Genomic DNA, 22,408 nt, shown 5'->3' on the forward strand with positions numbered 1-22,408 from the left:
ACCCTGGAATCCTGAGGACGTGAGGAAGCAGGGAGTTGGTTGGTCCAAAGGGCAAGGATTGGCCTTGAAAGAGATTATCTTTGTGCTAATACTTATAACATTAAGCAAATTGCCATAGTCCCTCTATGGTCTAGAGTTTTTCAACAAAAAGCTAAGTTGATACAGGGTCAAAGGGACAGATGGAAAGAGCTTTGAAGATGACTGAGGGTTCTACCCAGAAGTCTGGTGAGGAGGAGGAAGGAGGTTGACCAGAGCTTGAATAAAGGCTAAGACCATATGTTGTTGCAGAGAGACCAGGGCACACAGTGAAAGATTTTAATACCATGAAAAAAAAAAAGGAAGTGAAGAATTGGAAATGGCTTTAATATTGCTTATTCGGAAAGGTGATGATGTGCCTTCACTTAGTGTTCTTGGGCAATCAAGTTATATCCAGGCACTGGGCCACCTGCTTGGCTCCATAATGTAGCATGATTGTGGCTTCTTGAAGGCAGAAAATATGACTGTCATATTTACCTGTATATATACCCTCTGTTATCAAAGAGCATGAGCTCTGGATCCAGACTATCTAGGTTCAGGTCCCAGTTTTACAACTTAATGTATTTTTAACTGAGTCTGAATTTCCCCATCTATAAGAACCATGATCCCACTACCTTTTTGGCTAAGCATAGAGATTACATACCTTCAATACCTATGAAAGAGAACAGGCCCTGGAATATAGTAAACTCTCAATAAATTGTAGCTATTATAAGTAAGTCCCCCCCCCCGCCCTTTTTAAATCTTCAAATACTCTATCACTTATAACAGAGTGGAGATTCTTCCTGAAGTAACTCTCCTTCACATATTCTTTCTTGCCCTCCTATTTTTTCCGATTTCTTTCATCCTTGCCTATCACTTCAGGACAACCTGTCTGATTATCTCTCTGTTTTATTTTGGAGCCTGAAACATTGGGAGAAGCCAGCTGGAATCAGTCATCAAACTCCATAATTTATGAAAATCACCATATTGACATCAGAACTTCCACATCTTCATCAGCCTCTGCAGACACCTCTCATTGCGTTTTGTTTCTAGCATCAGCACTGGGATAAAACGTTATTCCTTTTTGTTCTCTTACTGGAGTCATTGCTGATGATTTGGAATAGATTTTCCATACCAAATTCATGGTTTTTAAGCTATTCTTGAAGTGAATGTGTTGCTGTGGACCAGCTTGCAAACATACCTGCCATTTGTAACATTATTTCTACAAAAAATTATATTCTTTATCCTAAGCAACTCAACTGACTCAACTAGGAACTTCCTCACATGAAAATACATATTTTATATAGTCATACATTAAATTATCTCTCAAAACTTACTTAGGCAATAAGTACTATTGTTTCCATATTACAAAGAAACAGAAATACAACATTTAGAAATTTACATAACTCACCTAAGTCATGTAGCTAACAAGACAGGATAGGGAAGTAGAGCCCATTTCTGTTAATTTCTAAACCACTTTTCCCACCATATACATAACACATTAAATCAGGGTATAAATGTGTATTTACAATGAGAAGCTGGCTAGCTATTAAGTGATAATGATGATCTTGATGGAAGTTACAAGTTTTGGGACTCCTGGATGGCTCAGTCAGTTAAGTGTACAACTCGTGGTTTCAGCTCAAGTCATGATCTCACGGTTCATGTGTTCAAGCCCCCCCATTGGGCTCTGTGCTGACATTGTGGAGCCTGCTTGGGATTCTCTCTCTTCCTCTTTCTCTGCCTCTCTCTCTCCCTCTCTCTCTCTCTCTCTGTGTGTGTAATAAATAATCATTAAATAAAGTTACAGGTTTTTAGGAGTAAGTATGGACCAGGAATCATTTTAAGTATATGATCTTAGTAAGCCTTATTATAATTGTAAGAGATTGGTCTTATTTCCATGTACAAGTGTAGAAAATGAAGCTCTTAAAACTGAAGAATTTGTCAAAATTCACAACACCAGTATGGGACAAGAGTGAAATTAAAATTCAGATCAGTTTGAATCCATATTCCACATTTTTAAAAAAATCACCTCCACATTTTGCTTCTTCAGTACCTGGATGAGCTGTCTGCCTCTTCTCTGTGTTAATGTGGCTTGCCCTGTTAAATACTAGTGCATTAGACTGAAAACAGAGGGAGGCTGCTGGTGCTTTTGGTGGTGGGCAAGACAACACTCAAAGATAAATGTCAGAGCCAAACAGAAAGTATGTGTGTGTCATTAGTTTACATGTGATATACATATCCCTGGGAACAGATGACATTGTCCAGAGTCTGAAAGAACAGAAAAGCAATGATAGAGGTTTGGGGTGACTCTGACCATCTGGATGTGGATGGAGGAAGAAGTGGTAGGATGAGAAAGCCTTTTTTTTCCAGAGAGTCTTTTAATGAATCTTCAGGGACACAGTTTGTTACAAGGGAGCTTTTGCAACTCATTAATTGCCTTGAACCTTAATGGCATTCTGCAGATTTGGAGTTCCATCTTCATTTAGTCTGTGAAGAATTTTGCTTTGTATGAATATTAGGTTAATATTGCTCTGTATGCAATTTGTATATGCAATGTGAGTTAGTAGACTTTTTAAATGTTAGGACTGAAATGATGTTTCACAGAAATTTGAAAAATCTGTGTCAGATTATAATGATTCTATGCAGAAATGTTATTATAAGGATTGGTTTGTAAGTAGTTCTTATTTCTAGTTAACAAAAAAATTTTGTTCAGGTTTGGTCACTAGAGAAATACTAGTTTTTTCCCCCTCATTGCTCTTTCTTATAATAATGCCTTTACTGCTGTAAGAGGAGCCCACCATTTATTTAATGGCTCCCCAAATCATTTGCAATCAGCAGGAGAGTTCCAGACTGTGAAGTTTTAAGCTCTCATAAACAGGTGTAAGTTAAACTACTCAAATGTCCTGAAATGAACTCATTTTCGGGGGATGTCCCAACTGACTAAATACAATTCAAAAAGAAATTACAACAGACTTTCTTCCCCACATTTATACAACCTACTTCAATGAATACCTTAACCCATATCATTATGATTCCCATCCCTTGAAATTTAGCCATGCACCTAATTTTTCCCCCTATCATTTTCAAATCATTGGCACATTTTTTTTTCAAAATTGGGGGCACCTGGGTGGCTCAGTCATTTTGAGCATCCAACTTCAGCTCAAGTCATGATCTTAAGGTTTGTGAGTTCGACCCCCACATTGGGCTCTCTGCTGTCATTGCAGAGCCCGCTTCATGTCCTGTGTCTCCATGTCTCTCTGCCCCTGCCCCACTCACTCATTTCCTCTCTCTCTCTCTTTCAAAAATAAATAAATAAACTTAAAAAAAAATACACATCTGATCATGCCACTCCCCTGCTTAAAACCCTTTAATGGATTACAGTTACTCTTGGGATAAAACCCAGAATTCTCTTCATGACCTCCATGGTCCTTCCTGATATTTCCCATTGTGACTTCTCCATTTTCATCTCCTGTCATCACCCCCACCCTTGTTTTTGCCATGTCCCCTTTCTGCTACTGAGTTTTTTCACATGTTGTTGGATCTGCCTTGAATGTCCTTCCATACTCTTCCCCCATCCTAATTTATCTGCTTATCTTGTAAGCCTCAGGTCTTTTGCTATATTCTGGCATAATACTCTATGCTTCCTTGAGTACATGTTGCAGCATAATTAAATGGTGATTTGCTAATAAGTACATTGTGTTTATATCTGTCAACCCTACTAGACTGTAAGGACAGGGACCACTTATGTTATTTATGTCTGCATTTGCAGTATGTAATACAGAATCAAGTACATCACTGGTCACAGAAAATATGTTATGAATTAGGAAATATGTCAAAGCATTTAGGAGAATGGCTGAAATAGAGTAGTGCTCCGTGTATTAAGTAATTTAATGGTTGTTGCCATTGGTATTTTTCTTTTATTAGTAGGTGTTGATCTGATCAGAGGTTTTTAGACTGTACTACAGGGCCTTGGGTCCTACTTGCAGTTCTTCTATGTGGCCTTTGGAAAATCATCTAATCTCTCAAGACTTTGGTTATTTTACTTCATAGGTAGTTCTTAAGAACTTTTATTTTAGAATCCCTGGAAATACAGATTCCCTTAAAACCAAAGTAAAGGGAAAAATAAAAGAGTTGGCTAGTGATGAAGTTGGGTGTTTTTCTTCAGGTCTCTAGCTTTTGTTTCTGAAGTATTTTCCACATCCAAGGTGATTTTTTATTTCCTAGACATAAAGAGCCAACCCATCATCAAATTATTGTTACTAAAAAGACCCTTACATCATTGATTGGGCTCGGTAAAAAGCTCACATCTTGCTTCCCTGTCTCAGTCTGGATCAACTGAGAAACAAGTCAGCAGAAGCACCCTAGTACCATTTCGTTACTGATAGAGGCCAAGTTGGAGGATATAGCTCTTGTGTGATATTCAGAAGGACATGCTGTCTGCCTCTGTAACTACATAGTGAGACAACTTAAGGGATGTGGAGACTTCACAGGAGGCACACACACCTAGGAACCCACCTCTGATTGGTTTAGGCAGAGAAGTAAGGAGAAAGAGGCCAAATTTCCTATGCACAAGAACCTTGTGCACTCAGTGGGGAAACCTGGACCTAGAACCCAGTAATTCTGTCTTCCTCTGTGAAAAGGAATAAGAGATGGGACAATAAGCTAGGACTGGCTATCAAAGCAGGGGCAAAATACTGTCATTTTAAATATCAGTTATCCATGAATTTCAACTAGGGATTAAACAGTTTCTAGAAATAAGCAAAGTGGACTGTGTCAGGCAACTGGTATTATGGGAACATTTAATTTTTTTTTTCAAACTAAAACAACAAAAAAGAAAAACATAACCCAGGAGCTACCAGGATTTAAAAGCTGTAGCAAGCATTGTAGGATTCCCTGGGGCATTTTGGGTTTTGAGCCTGAATTTCACGTGTGGAATGGCAGGCCTTGTCTTATTCAAAGGCATCTTGGAGCCCCTGGGAAAGGCTTTTGGTACGGAGAGACTTCCCAGAGCCCCTGACATTATTCCCTGAACATAGTATTACCTCCCTAGGAGACAAACACTGCTTCTTAGAGCCATTGCCATATTTATATCTTCTCTTTCTTAATTTCTTTTAGGTTTTTACCCCCAGAGGCTTATTTTCAGGACTACTTTCATTAAGGAAATGGAATCCAGGTGGTGTTTTCTGAAGCAGTTGCCATAATACTGCAAGTCTTTAGAGAGTTTGTACATATGTATCAGTGTGTCTTTGTATTTACACATACACACAAATATACACACACACACACTTACAGCTATTCAGGTGTGTAAACATAAATGTAGTGTCATATATGTGTGTGTTTTAACTCAGGGTGACTTAGCTGACAAGTATGCTGCACTGTCTGCCCCATGACTGGAAAAAAATATGGAGAGAAGATGGTGGCAGGGACTAAGCCAGCTGTAAGGCTAGTTTCCAAGGAGGAAGGTCAGCCTCCTGACTGGCAGTGTCCAAGAGGGCACAAAGAATTTGACATCGTTACCTAAGGAGGTCTAATCTAGGAGGGGTTGGCCAAAGATTGTAGGTGGCACTAATGCTGAAATTGAGGTAGCCAAGCCAGTTAATTCATTGATCTGTTAAGAACAATCCAGGTAGGTATTGGAAATCTAGACAACAAAATCAAGACCCTGGACAGAGGGGCCTGCAGGGTTGGACTGGATCACAGAGTTTCTACTTAGCAGGTCAAGTTTATCTTTGGTCTCTAGTTGTACCTTTTTGCAAATGAGGAAAGGGAGGCCAAAAGCCTGATGTTACATACTGGGTTTATACAGTCGAGAAAGAGATAGGTCCCCTCTTGGGGAGCCTCCACAATTCCAAGGGTTTTTCAGAATACAAAATTAGTGACAGCACAACTTGTTTTGATTAGCTCATGGGGAAAAACCATTAATGGATGGGCAACCTTATTCAAGCTTGGCTCATGAGCTAAGTGAGGTGGAGTCTGAAGTCATAGACCTTAGAAATTAAGAGATGAGCCCATGTAAGGACAGTGAAGGCACACATTCATGACCAACACCCACCCACCCACTCCCACACACAAGTAGTATATGCCTATTTATGGACACATAATCACATATTACTGTCATGAAGCTTAACTCCTGGCTGATTTCTGTCCTTGTCAAAGGCTGGAAGAAGGTCAATGAGGAGTTGCAAATGAATTTTTGTTATTCTTCAAATATCTCTTATATCCCATCCAATGGGATAGAACATGTGATAATGGTCAGCAGGAGATATCATGCTTGAAGCCCACTTTTGTCTGGTATGAAATATTACCCAGGAATATCTGGACCTATAGAGTAATGAGAAAATACAGTTTCAATAGAAGGGTGGAGAAATGTATGACTCTGCAGTCAGCAGGAGAGAGGATCACCAATCTAATCTGGAAGGAGGCAAACAGCCATACTACCTGTTACTTAATAAGAGTGAATATTTATTGAATGAATCATACTGTGTTCACCCATGTAGTATCACAATCATAAATAGTCATCCTGGGGGCAGAAAATTTTCTCTTGAAGACTTAGGTAATTTAAGCTTTTCAATTGAGCAGACTGTGTGAAGATGTGTTACCAGTCAGAAAGTGACCCGGGGTCATATGGATTTCCCCAGCAGAGTACCGTTCATGTGACACCATGAACAAATAGTCCAGGCTTCATGAAAAAGAATTCATAAAGATGGAACCATGTGGAGGGACATTTGCCACTATGTCACTGTCACTATTGCACTCATTTCTGTTTTTAACTTTTGGTTTTCAAAAAGTTTGCGTAAGAATTAAACCTAGAGTGTGTATGTCTTGTTGCCATTTTCCTCTACCTCTTAGGGACTCTGCTGCCCGTTGGCAAGCAACTGAAGAAAAGAACTGATGATTCAGGGTCTGGGCCTAAGGCCAAAGCTAATTAACTCTGAAAGTAAATGAAAGCTGTTACCCATGTTCCTCAGAACAGAGCAAACCAATATTTGTATTTTTTGCTGTTCCCAGACGACAGTGCTCTGGTTGTGGTGAGTAAATTGCAGGTAGTGTGATTTTCAACCTAAATTGACAGGTGTAGAATAAGGGGTGAAGAGGTCCCATAAGTAATCTCTTTTAATAGCTTACAGACTATATTCTTTAAGGAGATACACTACACTTATTTTGAAATGTACCTAATTCAGTAATTTTCTAATCTCACTCCAAGTTTCCCTCCAGTTCTCCAGAAGATTTCTTATTCCTAACTATCACAGTCTTCACTAATTTAGTGTGATTTTTTTTAGGAGCTAAGGATTCTGGTATTTTTTCATTTGTAGGTTTAAGATGTATACATATATAAACATAATTATATAAATACATATATATATGCATATATATATATAATTTCCACCTAATGCCACAATTTATTGAACACTTACTGTATGCTAGGCATGTATTTATAGTATCTGTAACCCTTTACCCATCTTATAATCACTCTGATTCTGATGGGAGAAAACACAGATTATATTTGGTAGAGCCAGGATTCAAACCCAGATCTGGCTCCAAAGTCTATCCTTTTTCTTAATCTACACCATGCTGCCTCTCTAAATCAGTTGGGATTGGGTTCAGCTGCATATAGTGTAAATCCCAAATAATATTAATTAAATGATATTTTTGTCTTACAAAGAAGAAATTCAGAGCTAGGGATTCTAAGGCAGCTCTACAATTCCTAGACTCTCTTTTTCTGTACTCCACTACCCTTATCGGTGATGTCCATCCCCAAGGTCATGTCATGGTCTAAGACGGCTGCTGAGACTTTAGCTATGAGGTCTGCATTCAGTTTTTACTTAACTATGACTTACTCATGTTCATAAGTCTAACATTTAGGATAGCTCCTGGCACAATGAATGAACAGATAGATGGAAGTGAGTGATCTTCAGACTTACACTTATGTTGAAGCTGAGGCATACTTAAGACAACCTCAGATATATTGACTTATATATTTTTTAAAATTTATTTTTGAGAGAGAGTGGGGAAGGGGCAAATAGAGGGAGACAGAGAATCCAAAGTGGGCTCGCATTTCAGCAGAGCCTGACTTGGGGCTCGAACTCAGGAACCATGAGATCATGACCTGAGCCATAGGCTCAACCAACTGAGCCACCGAGCAGCCCCATTATCTGTTTTTTCAATCTACCACATGTGCCCCTTTTTCCGTTTCTCTCTCTCCTCCGTTCCCAATACTAAATGCATCATCTGGCTCTTTCCAACTCATTGTGCAAGTTTTGGCTGCCTCAGCATTCTCTCGGAGAAGACTTCTCTGTTCTTCTGAAACCTACAAATGCAAGAGGACAAAAAACAAAAAAAATCAACTTTCACCAAGTTTTTGAAGCCAGCTACCTTTCTACATTTCCTAGACTCACTCAGTTCGTATAATCGCTTTTAGGTCTGTTCTCAGAATAGTGCCTGACTCAGGTGAATCTTCAGAAGCCAAGATTAAACCAAGGGGAGAAGCCCACAACAGTCATTGAATAAGTGGTAAAACTTGCTGGACTGTGCCTGGAAAAGAATTTGTACTTATTTCAGAATTTTCTATATAAGCCACCTTTTATTTATTTTTGTCTCTACTAAGGACTCATTACATGGATAATAGCTAAGACAGAAGTCATTCTGTTTGGCAGAGACAGCAATTTTCAGCAGTGTTTATATGACAGTAGGTCTCCAGAGCAGAAGGCTGTATGGTTAATCTCTTCCCCAGACTTGTCATTTTGCTCCTCTAGCTGTAGGGCATTTATAGAGTTACAGTCTTCAGAGGCACTGCTGCTTTTCAGGGTCAAGAATGGCATTGTCCCAGGTACATTCCTGAAGTGTGGAAAGAGGGTGATACAGCTGCTTGATGTAGTGTTTGTCTTGTTAACCTATGGGGCATGCGCAACCTATGTGGGGATGTGTGGCCTCATGCCAGGAGCATAAAACCGAGGATAATCACAGCAAGTAAGTGTTATTAAAGACTTGCTGAGAGGAGGTTGTGAATATGTAATTTTTCTTTTGTTTTTAAAAAAGTTTTATTTATTTTTTTTAGTAATCTCTACACCCAATGTGGGGATCAAACTTAAAACCCCAAGATCAAGAGTTGCACACTCTTCCGACTGAGCCAGCCAAGCACACCTGTGATTTTTTCTTTGAATAATTCAAAATAAAAATAAATTCAAAAAATAAGCTCTGTCATTAAGAAGAATACTAAGTTCATAGGAATTTTTAAGATAAAATACAAGTCTTGAAATTAATGGTGTTTTGGACCACGAACCCCCAGACTTACCCAGAATCAGACTGATTATGCTTCTGTAGTGTTAAGGTGAGAATGATATGATGGAAAGGATAGGGACTTTGGCTCAGGCAGACCTGGATTCAAATCCTGACTCCACTAGGATTTATATGACTTTGAACTCTTAGAAGCTGTTTTCTTGTCTGTAAAATCAAAATTATAACATTGGTCTTGCAGCTGGTATTGTGATTAGTGACAGTGTATGTAAAGTACACAGCACATGTTTAATCAGAGGTTTGCATTGATGTTTAAATGATTCTGCTACTAGAGATCAGGCAAGCAGAGTTGGAAACTGTGAGTGAGCCTTTTGTGAAATGGCATGACTTTAGGGTTCTGGAGCTTCTGGTAGACACACTGGCACCCCATCATAAGCACCCTACTCTTTGATCGCCTCCAGTCCTGGAGAGAGTCAGCATAGAATATATCACTGAAGTTATTCTTTTTCCTCATGGTTTATTCATTAAAATCATGTATAGTGATAGTGCTTTCTTGATTTAAATATGATAAATGATTAGGATGCCTACTTCATATCCTGAAAACCAAATTAAAGGAAGAGAAAGAGACTACCCTTTGAAACCTTACACATTTCATTTAGATATGGACATCTTATTAATGAGAGAGACAGGGTAGCTGAGACTGTGTTAATGCAATCAGGAGGAAGGTTGGAATTGAGCCTGACCATGTTACTCTTCCTTCCATCCCATTCCTCTTAACTCCTTTGGATGGCTTGAAGGGCCTCCAAGATCTGATCTTAACTATCCATTCTTCCATCAACCCCATACAGACTAATCTCCAGCTTTCTAAAGTTCCCACAGCAGGCCCAGTTTTATTGGGCCCCAGTGCCTTTGCATATGCTGAGCTTTGCAAGGAAACTCCTTGTCTCACCTTTTTTTGTCAGGTCAATGCTGCCCTTTCTTCAAATTTTAACACAGGTTTCAACTTTTTAGGCACTTTCTTAATCCTTTCAGTTATGGATTGAAGGCCCTTCACCCCCAATCTTAGGGAACTGTGTACTTCACTCTCCTGTAGCATTTATCACCAATATTGCAAACATCTCTTTTTTTCCACTAGAAGAAATTCCTTATAAAAATCAATGCAGTCTTGACTACTAAACCGATCTCAATGGCTTAATACCATAAGATTTGTTTCACTCTCTCATCATAGTCCATATCTGGGTGGTGAATGAAAAAGGAGAGTCTGTTCCATATAGATTTTCAAGGGCCCCAGAACTGGATCTTCCCTTGTAGATGGTTCCAACCATTCCATGGTCTGAGAGTCACCCACTATTTTTCTGTGTTTATCCAGCAAACAAGGGAAGAGAGTGATCATGGAGGATCTTCACAGGACTCTTTAGGAGCTAGGCCTAAAACTGGAGCACAGCATTCTTCTGAAATTACATTCCATCTGTCAAAACTTTGTCAGATGGCCCTTACTGACTTCAAGGGGGATCAGGGAATGTAGTCAAGCTTTGTGTTCAAGGAGTAAAGAGACAGGGTGTGGCTAGGAGACACCAGACTTCCTGTTATTTTCCCTCTGGTATTTTTCTCCATCACATTTATCAAGATCAGATATAGTACATAAAATATTTATTCATTTGTTTGTTGCCACACCCCCCCCCCCACCACAGACATTTAAATATATACCTGTGATGTCAGGGAGTCTTATCCATTCTGTTTATTTTTTTATATCACCATCTAGAACAGTGCCTGGTACATTGTAGACAGATATTTTTTGAGTCCTGGATACCCATCATTTGTTTTTTGCATAATGCTTTCAGTCTTCTTGGCATGAAAGTGACAAAAACTAATATAAAAATTGGATGTAAAAATAATGTCAAAAAATGAGGATTAGATGTAGAAATGGAGGGAAAGAAGATAACAATTATTAGTGAATAGTGGTGGTGGCTTGACTTGCAGATTCAGAGATAAAATGCTTGCTCTGAAAGGACACACCTGAAGCCACTAGGGAACATTGTGAAAGTGTTTCAGTGTTTCTTCCCAGAATGCTGATTTTTGATGCCATCCAAACCTTCAGTGGATGCAGCTTGAAGGAATCGTCTGTGGAGCTAAATAAACCTATAATGAGTACTTAAACCATTTCTATTTAGTCTTATCAGAAAGGTCATTCAGCGAAAGAGGCATTTTGATCACAGCAATTCTCTTCACAGAAATGGTATCTGGGAAGCTAGTCTCTTTCTATTTGATTATTCAAGGATACATTGAGGATGCAGAGAACATTTGCCAAAACCTATCTTTAAAACTCAGCTGCATAAAGAAGAAACAAATGCACTGTAGGATTGAAATTGCCAGAAGAATCCATTCAGCAACTTCTTCAATAAAGTCAGCCTAGAATGTTGGACTCAGGATCATGGCATTATAGAAATATGGACTTGGAAGGGACCTACAAGTGAAGAAAATGGGGTCTGGAGACAAGGGCACTCTCTGTCAGGCACTGTGCGCAACACTGTGCAAAACACAAATAGGCATTGCTCTTTTCAACGGGCATTCCTATTCTGACTTGTTAACTTGCACACTCTCCGTACAGCAGGCATGTAGCAGAGCTGGGTCCACAGTGAGATCTGACTCAATCCCTGTTGTTTTTCTCAGGGGTAAAGAATATTAGCCACATAAACCTCCACCCAATTTCTGTGAAATAATATACCCAGAATAACAGCTCCATTATTTTGACTTCTATTTCAGTGCTCTTTCTACCAGAGTTAATTTTTAATGTAGAGACACAAAGGTGCATTTTTTGCAATAAAATCTACTTATTAAACATCAATCTATATTCTAATCCTCTCATACTTTTCTCAATTTTGAGTTTAAAGACTTTATTTGCCTCAGACTAGACATAAATTTATATTTTACCATAAGTGTGTTTTTAGTATTTATGCTCATATTATTCAGGTTTTCATATTGTCCACGTCTGTATCTCCATAAAAATGGTACTTTCTGTTTTACAAAAGGTACATTAGCTTTCCTCACTGTGTGCAAATATCTTGAAAGCCTAATGTTTCCATTTTATAAAGTTGATTACTTACCTGCCAAGTGAGAATAGTGTCAGAATTTAGAAACACATTTATAGTTTCTAAGTGGTGTCATAAATTGCAAATAAGAACATGAAGTATTCAGTATTAACACTAATAATAGCTAACACTTAACAGCCTAATACGTGCAAGTCACAAGTACCTTTTTTAAAAAACATATTAACTCATTTTGTCCTCACACAATCCTCTTAAGTGAATATTATTATTACTCTATTTTGCAATTACAGAAATGGAGGCACTGAGAGGTTAAACAAGTTGCTCAAGGTCACACAATTGGTGAAATGACAGGGCCAGGATTCTAACCCAGACAACCTTGCCCCAGAGTCTAAGCTCCTAATCACTCACAACGCTGTCTCTAAGAGTGCATTTCAGGACTTTGTACAAACCTTTGGAAGAGTCTCTATCATGCCCTCTCCTTTCTTATAGAAGCCTACTCTAGACGCTGTACCCATACCCAACACATATCCACCCTATCTCCTCTGTTCCCAAAAATATGCCAGACATAATTCGAGTAGTGGGGTGAGAGAGCACGTGAGGACATGAGGTGCTGGAGAGCTTACTACCAGCAGACAGGGCAAGGAGAAGGGTGGAGCCAGACCTGGTGCCCTCCCACTCGCTCACTTCCTAGTTGCATGACCTTAGGCATGCTATTTAACTTCTCTGAATCTCAGTGTCTGCATGTGCACAATTAGAGAAAAGAATGACCAATTCTCAGTATTCAGTAAGACCCCCTTTAGAAGCAGTATATCTGAAGCACCTCCATTAAAATTGTCACATAATAGATGCTTAAAATGTGGGCATTATTATCAATAAAGTGTGATAAAAGAGGACCATTATATAACTCACAAAATGCAGGTAAACTGAGTTGAAAAAGCAGCTATGTAGATAGAAGAGCATGTAAATTTTGCCCACCCTAAAAGGAAGTTTATTTTCAGTATCATGTGTAATAATTAATAGCTTAGACTTTGGAGTCATGCAAATTTTGTTTTTTTAAAAAAATGTTTTATTTATTCTGAGAAAGAGAGCTTGAGCAGGGGAGGGACAGAGAGAGAGAGGGAGAGAGAGAATCCCAAACTGTCTCTGCACTGACAGCCCAATTCAGGGCTCAGACTCACGGACCTGTTCGATTCTGACCTGAGCTGAGATCAGGAGTCAGATGCTTAACCAACTGAGCCACCCAGGTGCCCCAGGATTTTTTAATCTATTTTGATCTCATTTCTCTACTTCTTGGATATCTGTCCTCAGGTAAACCTTCCTAAGCTTTGTTTCTTCATCTACAAAGTAGAGACTATTGTAATTACTTCAGAAATCTGGGAATGAAATTATTTAAATATAAACATTTGGTATGTATGTGTGTGTATACATGTATATACACACTATAACACATCCAATGGCATATGGAGCTAGCTCTTGGATGAGTATATTCATTTGGTACTAAAGTATTTCATTGATGATGGGAAGGTCTCTAGATATTTCATCCCTGTGCTAGTTAAAATTCTCTAGGGAAACAGAACCAATAGATTTATATGTCATATATATACATATATATCTGTATCTACCTATCTATAACTATCTAGAGATTTATCATAAGGAATTGGGTCACATGATTATGGAAGCTAGCAAGTCTAAAATCTGTACAACCAATGTCTCCATTTGAGTTCAAAAGCCAGAAGAAACTGTAGACCCAGTAAGAGCCAATGTTCTAGTTCAAAGGCCATCAGACAGGAGAATTCTCTTATTGGGGGGGGGGGGGAGGGGAGGATCAGCTTTTGTTCTTTTCAGGCCTTCAACTAATTGGATAGGGCTTAGCCACATAATGGAAGGCCATCTGTTTTACTCAGTCTTTGGATTTAATGTGAATCTTGTTCACAGAACGAGACCTCACAGAAGATCTCATCCTCACAGAAACACCCAGAATAATGTTTGACTGAACATCTGGATACCCCATGGCCTATTCCAGTTGACATATGAAATTAACCATCATAATCCTTACTGGTCTATGAGGTAGCCTCCGACTCTTTCATGAAAAGAAAACAGTATGTCTATTCCTTTGGGTCCAAGTTTTAAGCTCAGAGGAGAAGAAGTACACATGGTAGGAAAGAGGTTTAGGTAGAAATGCTTTAGCCTAATTTCTCGTTATGCCTATAGGAATCCTTGGTGGTGGTGGTGAGAAGGGAGATGCAAACTGAGGTGAGCAAATTCACCTGTGCTAAAGAAATCATACCACAAGTGGAGGGGATTTTACATACCAAATTCTGTGACTTTCTTTGTGATTTAGAATGTGAAATCAGCCACGAAAATAGAACCACAGAGTCACTGAATGCCATCTACTCCTAGATCTTCCTTTGATTGGCTTTGAAAACAAATAGAATTGGTTACTGAAATCCTTACATTCATTCATCAAACTCTTTTTCATCATTGACTGCATCATAGTCACATAGTCATAGGTACATTGTTTAGTCCTAGAGTTAAAGATAAATGAAATATTTCCCCCACTCTTTTTTTAAGTGTTATTTATTTTGAGAGAGAGCACAAGTAGGGGAGGGGCAGAGAAAGAGGGAGAGAGAATCCCAAGAGATAGGTGTGCATCTCTACCTCACAAACCAAGAGATCATGATCTGAGCCAAGATCAAGAGTCAGACACTCAACTGACTGAGATACCCAGGCTCTCCATATTTCCCCCCAACTCTGGAAGAGAAGATAGGCACTGAAACAAAGTAGTAGCAGTGTTATAACAAAAGTATTTATGGAAGGTGATGCCGTCATAAAAGAACGAACTATGTCCAGGAAGTTCTGGGTGGTGCAGCAGCTGGTTAATAAGGAGTTATAAGACTGAGAAAAAAAGTCCTAAACTGGGTTATGAGGGATGAATAGGAGTTTCTTAGATTAAAAAGAGTGAAAGGGAATTTCATACAGGAGATGAGCATGTGCAAAGTCATGAAGGTGAAAAGGAGTTTTAAATAATTAAAGAATATCGAAAGTATGGCAGATGCATACCTGGAGAGGCAGTGAAGCATAATGGATAAGCTCTTAGCCTCTGAGACCAGAATGCCTAGGTTTAAATTTTGGCTAGGCCACTTACTATCAATGTAACTTTGTACAAATTACTTAACTTTTTTTGATTCAGTCCCCTCGTGTAAAATAGGATTAAATCACAACATATATAAAACACTTAAAACAATATCTGACAAATTGTATGACCCTATAAATGTTACATTGTTATTGTATGAGTAAGCCATGATAACAAATGTACCCAACATCTCTGTGATTTAAAAAAAAAAAAAACAACCCTTTATTTTCACTCATGTTACTTACCTGTAGTCACTGTGGCTTTTCTCTGGCTGGGGACCTGCTCCCCTTATCCTCTTATCCTAAAACCCAAACTAAGGAAAGGTGTCCATCTGAGACATGCCATTCTCAGCACAGAATGTCAACACAAGAATACTGGCAGAAACTCATGGTGCTTCTCCCAGCTTCTGCTAAGACATAATGTGTTCGTGTTTACTCGTATTCCATTAGCCAAAGCATGTAATATGACCAAATGCAAAATCAAAGGGCAGGATTGTATCATTTTCTAAGAGAAAGGGCAGTGGATAGTTACTGAAAATTGAGAACAGTAATACAGTCTACTATAATCATCATATATAAGCCTCTTCATGTTATCTTACGTAGGGTGCTGGTGGGGAAGGTGCAAAGTAGCTTGGGAAGAAATACAAGGTACAGAGCATATCTGGAAATCAATTTTATTTTCCTGGATGTATTCTAAGATTTTGGCCCCAGTGCCTTCCCTCCCATATTTCCTGCCTTGTTTTCTGTTTTGTTCTGATTCAATCACCCAAACTCTAAGCACAAGATTGAAAAGCTGGGGCCTTTTGCCACATGTTACAATATGTCATAGCTTGGATTTGAATTATGAATAGCAAAAAGAAAAGCGTTTATGTTACCTCTGTAATTGATGTCCTGACCTCTTGTTTTCCAAGCGCTATAAACATTTTTCAGTCTCCTATTAATTATAATTGTACTCACTAACTTAGAGTCAATTGTCATTTTCATTATATTCCATGACTTTGTAATTAAGCCATTTGAAATAGATGGAATTTGCAGTTGTGGTGAGTAAATGATTTCAGACTTGATTTTCTGTTTTTGATAGATTTGAGGAGGAGGTTTGGAATTGAAACTCCTTTTCAAGGGGACTGTATGTACACAAATGTCATTGGTAACTACTTCACTCTGAATTATGATTATGTGTGTTTGGTTATCCATAGAATAAAAAGGATAATTTGAAAATGTTAAAGTATTTTCATAGAAATGTGGCTGCCACTTTTCTTCCCTCACAAGAAGGAAGGGTCTTAAGAAATAAAAGAGCCTTTGTTACTCTGTCTATAAGTTTCCTTTGGGATCTAAATGCTAACTTGTGGTTAGCAAAGGAAACTTGGGACTGCTCGGGACTTGCTTCTGTTTCAGCAAAGGAAACTTGGGACTTCAGAACAGGAGTTCTATAGCCAGGGCTCTGCTGCTGGGGTATCAGATCTGGAGCCAAGACATTTGGAAGACCATGTGAACTGAGTAGAGAGGGTGGGGAGAAGATGAGGGTGGAACCAACTGGTATAAAGATTGTTTTTTTTCAGGTCAGCATGTGCTTAAAAACTAGATATGGGGACTTGGATCTAAGGATGTGGGAGTCTCAGGCTCCGTATAAGGGGCTACAAAACTTCAGGAATAAATGGAGTGTTGTGAAGGTACTAACAACACTGAGTTGTGTATATTGAATTATAAAAAGGTGAATTTTATGGCTATGAATTACCTCTTAATTTCAGAAATTTTAACATAAAAAAAGAAAGCAAGTATACATTGGGACTTTCTCCAAAATTAAAACCTGCCAACATAAAGCCAGTTCTGACTTTGAGATTAAATAAAGTCACCCATAACTAAAACTGAACGTTTATGTTTGTATTACTCTTCCTAATAGTTGCTTTTAACACTAATACTTTGTTGATGTATACTTAGCAAGACTTATTCTTCCAGATGGTATGGAAAATGTTGTATAAGATCTTTTTGCTATGACTTTGAACAGAAGGGGAATAAATGAGGTGACTATATAATTTGTCCCCCAAACCTTTTTATTTTGGTGAGGGAAAGGCAACACATAAGTTGTGGGATCAAAAGTCATAAATCAGGCCAGTCCTAGACAAACAGGACATGGGGGCAGGGGGAGAGAGGAGAGATAGCAGACAAGGACCATTCTATATCTTTGCCCTATTCCTTCATCTATTTTTTCAACAAATATTTTCTGTGCTTTTGTGCCTACTTTGGAGAAACACAGATGCATAAAACATGGTTCCTGCCTTCAATGTTATCCTGGGTTTGCTGTCAAGTCCAGGGTATCAATCTCTGATCCAACCTTGGAGAGTAGAGAAAGAGGAGGTGGTGAGTTTTCTGGAATAGATGTATCTGAGGTGATCTTCCAAAAAGAGAAGGTAAAGTGTGGGAAAAGGAAGTGCTAAGGAAAATAATTTCATTTGTGAAGGTGATCCTGTTGGCTAGGAAATTTGGAGAAGGTGATAGTAATAATCTGACCTGATAACTTGTGTCCTCCCAGAACTTAATTTTAGCTCCTAGGCTCAAGAAAAAGCGATTTGTTAAGAGTAAAATTCATGGCCTCACATTTTCTCACTTCTCAGGTTTAATCTCTGACTGGAGGGATCTGACCAGGACCTCCACTAGGCAAAATCAGGCCTTCTCAGAAGTGACTGCTTTTAAAAGAGAGATTTATGGAGACATTAACTGTAAGGACTGAGAATCTGATATTTATATCTGAATGGATGGGCTTAGAGATGAGGTAGTCAGATAGCTGGAAGGAGGTGGCTCCCTAAGTCCACGTTAAATACCTCATATGTTTCCATTTGTGGTTCCCAGAACAACATAAACCTTGTCCACACTAGAGAAATTTAAAAGAATTGTAGAGGAAAAAAGTTACCCCCAATACACACAAAAAAGTGGAGGTGGTATTTTGTCTAGGTGAGATTGTACTTCGTTTCTTTTTAATATTGATTCATAATGTCCTTCTTTAAGTAGATTTGAAATGAGAAATCTCTCAATTTACATTAAATGATGAATATATAAACCTTTGTATCAAACATCTTCAGTGATCAAGGAATATGCTAAGTGCTGCTGGGTGGTTTCTAGGTTATAGTAACTTAAAAAGACATCTCTCTCTTTCTCTTTCAGTCTCCTCCATTCCCCCTCAACACACACGCGCGCACGTGCACACACACACACACACACACACACTCAAACACATATGCTAAATTATAAGCACCTCCCAGGGAGGGATCATGTCTTACCTTTGTATCCCAACCTTCTACTTCATAGTTTGACCCACAGTAAATACTGAATTATCAAGATGTGATAAATTTCTACTAAAAAAGCACTCCTAATAGAAATTAACATTTTTATGATGCACTATAGTTTTAAGGCACATTTTACAAATATATGACTTTTAGTCTCCAGTGAGATGGGCATTACTTGTATTGCAGTTTTATGTGAGAAGAAACTGAGGTTCAGAGGATGAAGAGAAGCCCCATGGGCATCTGCAGTTTCAGTCAGAGCTGAAACCCAGGACTCTCACCTTTGGATCTGGTTTCTCTCTCTCAATGGTATTGCTACATTTGTGAGTGTAACTTATTGTCCTCTACTCAACAAGGTAAATGATTCTGATGCTCTCAGAAGAAAAAAAAATATGCAAAACCATTTACTGTTACTTAAGAGCCCTCAAGCCAGGAAACCATCTCATAACATCTCTAGAACATGCACAAAGAAAATACTGCCAACGAGGACATAATTACAAACAAGCATCGTGTGCTGATATTGTTCTCTATACACAGAAAATCTACGTAAGTTACCTGTAGTATGTGGAGGGAGGAATATATATGGTAACCAAGTCATAAAACTTTGTTTTGCTATGCTCCATCTGCAGACCCTGGGAAATGTTGCAGACTAACTTTAATTAATCATCGCTGCTTGAATTGATTTAGATCTTCCCACTCCCACATTAAGCTGTAATGTATTCTTTATAAAAATGTACAACTTGAAGTTAATTTGAGTCCTTCAGGCCAAAGAGTTTATTTATAACATGCGGTGAAACATTTTATGGCCCCAATTTCCATTAAATCATAAATTCAGGAAATGAGAGAAAGAAACAGGCCTACTCAGTCACCTTGCCCTTGTCAGAAGGAATAAGATCCGCATCTGTGGTATATTTCCCAATGCTTGGGTCAATGTGTGTATTTATATATATCTCCGTATTCAATGCTGCTGATGAAAATGGCTTTCATGTGAAAAACTATAGATCAAAAGACTGGTGTGTGGGATGTAGATTCTCCCTCCCTTACAACGTGCTCCATCACAGTCTTGTTCAAAGCTTGGAATATTTTTTTAAGCTTTAACAAAAGCAACCTTCTACCTTACCGCCTCAGATCATAGTATTTCTACTCTAGATCAGGTTGTCTGTCCATCTTATTACTCCCTTATTAGTACTTTAGAGACGTATCAGACCGGGTTTCAGGAGGTCATCTGCAGACAACGCATACCCAGTATGATCATAGAGGTTCTGAGGATAGCACAGATGATAGCAAATTGGGTTTTTAGGCAGAGAAAATGGGGTGTCAGTGTGCCCAGTGAAATATTGAAGTTGTCAGTGTCAAGTCTAGGATCTTGGAAGCTGAGAGGGATGCTGTGTGGTAAGAAGTTAATCCTATCCGAAGAGAGGTCCCACCTTTGTCCTTGATTCCTGGAAGAGAATCTCTAGGCCCTTGAATATCATGTCTAAAAGGAATGTTTTTGTTTGCTGAGGGATTTGGCCACTGAAAAGTCTAACATTGTGGTTTATGGTGAATATTTGGGACCATGTGGTATCAGTTTCACCTCCAGAAGGGCTGGAGAATAAAGGTCTGTCATGTGGGCAGTATGTGATCAAGCTCCAGTAAAATTCTGAGCACTGAAGTTTAGGTGAGCTTTCCTGGTTGGCAATACTCTGTACATATTGTCACACATCAGTGCCAGGAGAGTCATGCATCCATGATTCTAAAGAGAAGACAATAAAAACTCCATGTTTGGTATCTTTTCTGGACTCTGCCTGATAGAATTATTTCCTTAGCTAATTTTAATCTTTATCCTTTCCCTGTAATAAGCCAAATTGTGAATATAACAGCTTTTAGTGAGTCCTGTGAATCCTTCTAATGAATCATCTAAATTGGGGGTGGTTCTAGGAACTCTCCAAACTTACATTTGGTGTCAGAAGGGAGGATGGTCTTCTGTGGACTGTGTGCCCTCTAAAACTTAACAGTTGGCCTAAATGTGTCACAGATGTGTTATTGAAAACCATTGTCCAAAAGAGAATTCCAAGTACCAGAAACTGGGAAAAAGTTGGAGGGACAGTCATAAGCTAATTTAGTTGATTATATATGTTTTATTTCTAGAATCTGGGAGATCTGCGTGTATATATGTGTGTTCTTTGTTGCACTGTCACAAAAGCACTATTCAGCTCCAAATGTTGATCAAGCTTCTAGCACTGGGCATATCTAGGTATCTGGAAAACATCAAGAGATGTTGTATCCTGAAGTTTATTGGTAGCCAAGAGGTACATTAAGATGCCATTCCTGTTCAGACCTAAAGCAAGCTAAAAGGAGTCTTGGAAAGGCACTATAGGAGACCCGGTAGAGGTTGGGGAGCAGATTTCAGATACCATTTCTTAAGTCCAGCATCCAGGGACAAGAGGACTTCAAATAGTACTTGAAAAAGCAAGACAAAGCTCCACCTGAAGACACAGAATTAGAGTAGAGTAGAGTAAAGCTACTCACAAATTGACTTGATCTTTGTGTCATATAGAATTAAATTTTCCTGTGAGTGACAGAAAATTTGTAATAAAAAAGTTTCTTTTTTTTCTCATGTAAATAAAACCTAGAAGTAAACAATCCAATCAAGAATGATGGCATCAGGGACCCTGGATCCTTCTGCCTTGTTCAACCAACCTCAACCTAGAGATCCATCTCCTACCCAAGATGACAGTTCAAGATTCAACCATAATATCTACATTCACTTCTCATTTAGGAAAAATTCCTACACAGAAAAAGTCAACTTAAATTTCATCATTCAGAACTAAGTCAAATAGCCATATCTAGCTGCCAAAGAGGTTGGGAGATATTCATTTTAGATGCTTATGAGCCCTGTGCCCAAATAAAAATTGGGAGTCATATAAGGAAGAATGAATGGATGTCTGCTGGAGAATAATTAGCAGCCTATGCTTCAATTCTGGGTCAGAATTGAACCAGACAATCAAATGAAATTTTGATTGAAGACTATGTAGGAACTAGAGCCTACAGTTGAGCTTAGCCTAATATATGGACCTTGTGGCTGCTCTTATAGAAAGAGTGCCCAGTAGTAGGGAGCCAGGCTGGTCACTTCCATACCTGTGGCTCTTCACTGCCTCTGTGGTTCCTCACTGGATTTTTTTTTGTTTATTTTTATTTATTTTGAGAGAGAGATGAGAGCAAACAGGGAAAGGACAGAGAGAGAGGGAGACAATTCCAAGCAGGCTCTGTGCTGTCAACATAGAGCCCCATGTGGGGCTTAACCTCACAAACTGCCAGATCAGAACCTGAGCTGAAATCAAGAGTCAGACATGCTTAATGGTCCAAGCTACCCAGATGCCCCTCCTCACAGCATTTCTATCTATAGTCATTCCATCACATCCTACTGTGTGCTAATACTTGATTATCCTAAGCATTAAGTGAGTTCAGTCAAGTGCAATGTTCTGAAACATTCTTGGCATGCACTTTCTTGCCATTAGATTATTTTTTTCCTTTTTTAAATTTCACTGGTAAAGGAACTAGTACATTTACTTGAATCTCTCATGTCTGGTTTTGAATATTTGCTTTAGCATTTATGAGCCACATGAGCCTTGGAAAGGTTCTTAATCTCTCTGGCCCTCAATTTTATCAAATGTCAAATGGGGAAAAGTACTTACTTTCAAAATACAGGTAGTTGTTAAG

The 22,408-nt window shown here is 38.7% G+C and overlaps 1 protein-coding gene and 1 pseudogene across 2 annotated transcripts in view; both read left to right on the plus strand.

Annotated features, from left to right (window-relative positions):
- Positions 1-22,408, plus strand: part of DLG2 (discs large MAGUK scaffold protein 2) — a 2,044,734-nt gene that overhangs the window by 877,987 nt on the left and 1,144,339 nt on the right. The gene's annotated exons all lie outside the window — the stretch shown is intronic.
- Positions 8,916-22,408, plus strand: part of LOC125176323 (40S ribosomal protein SA-like) — a 120,513-nt pseudogene continuing 107,020 nt past the window's right edge.

This window comes from Prionailurus viverrinus, chromosome D1, assembly GCF_022837055.1.
Source record: "Prionailurus viverrinus isolate Anna chromosome D1, UM_Priviv_1.0, whole genome shotgun sequence".
NCBI lineage: Eukaryota > Metazoa > Chordata > Mammalia > Carnivora > Felidae > Prionailurus > Prionailurus viverrinus.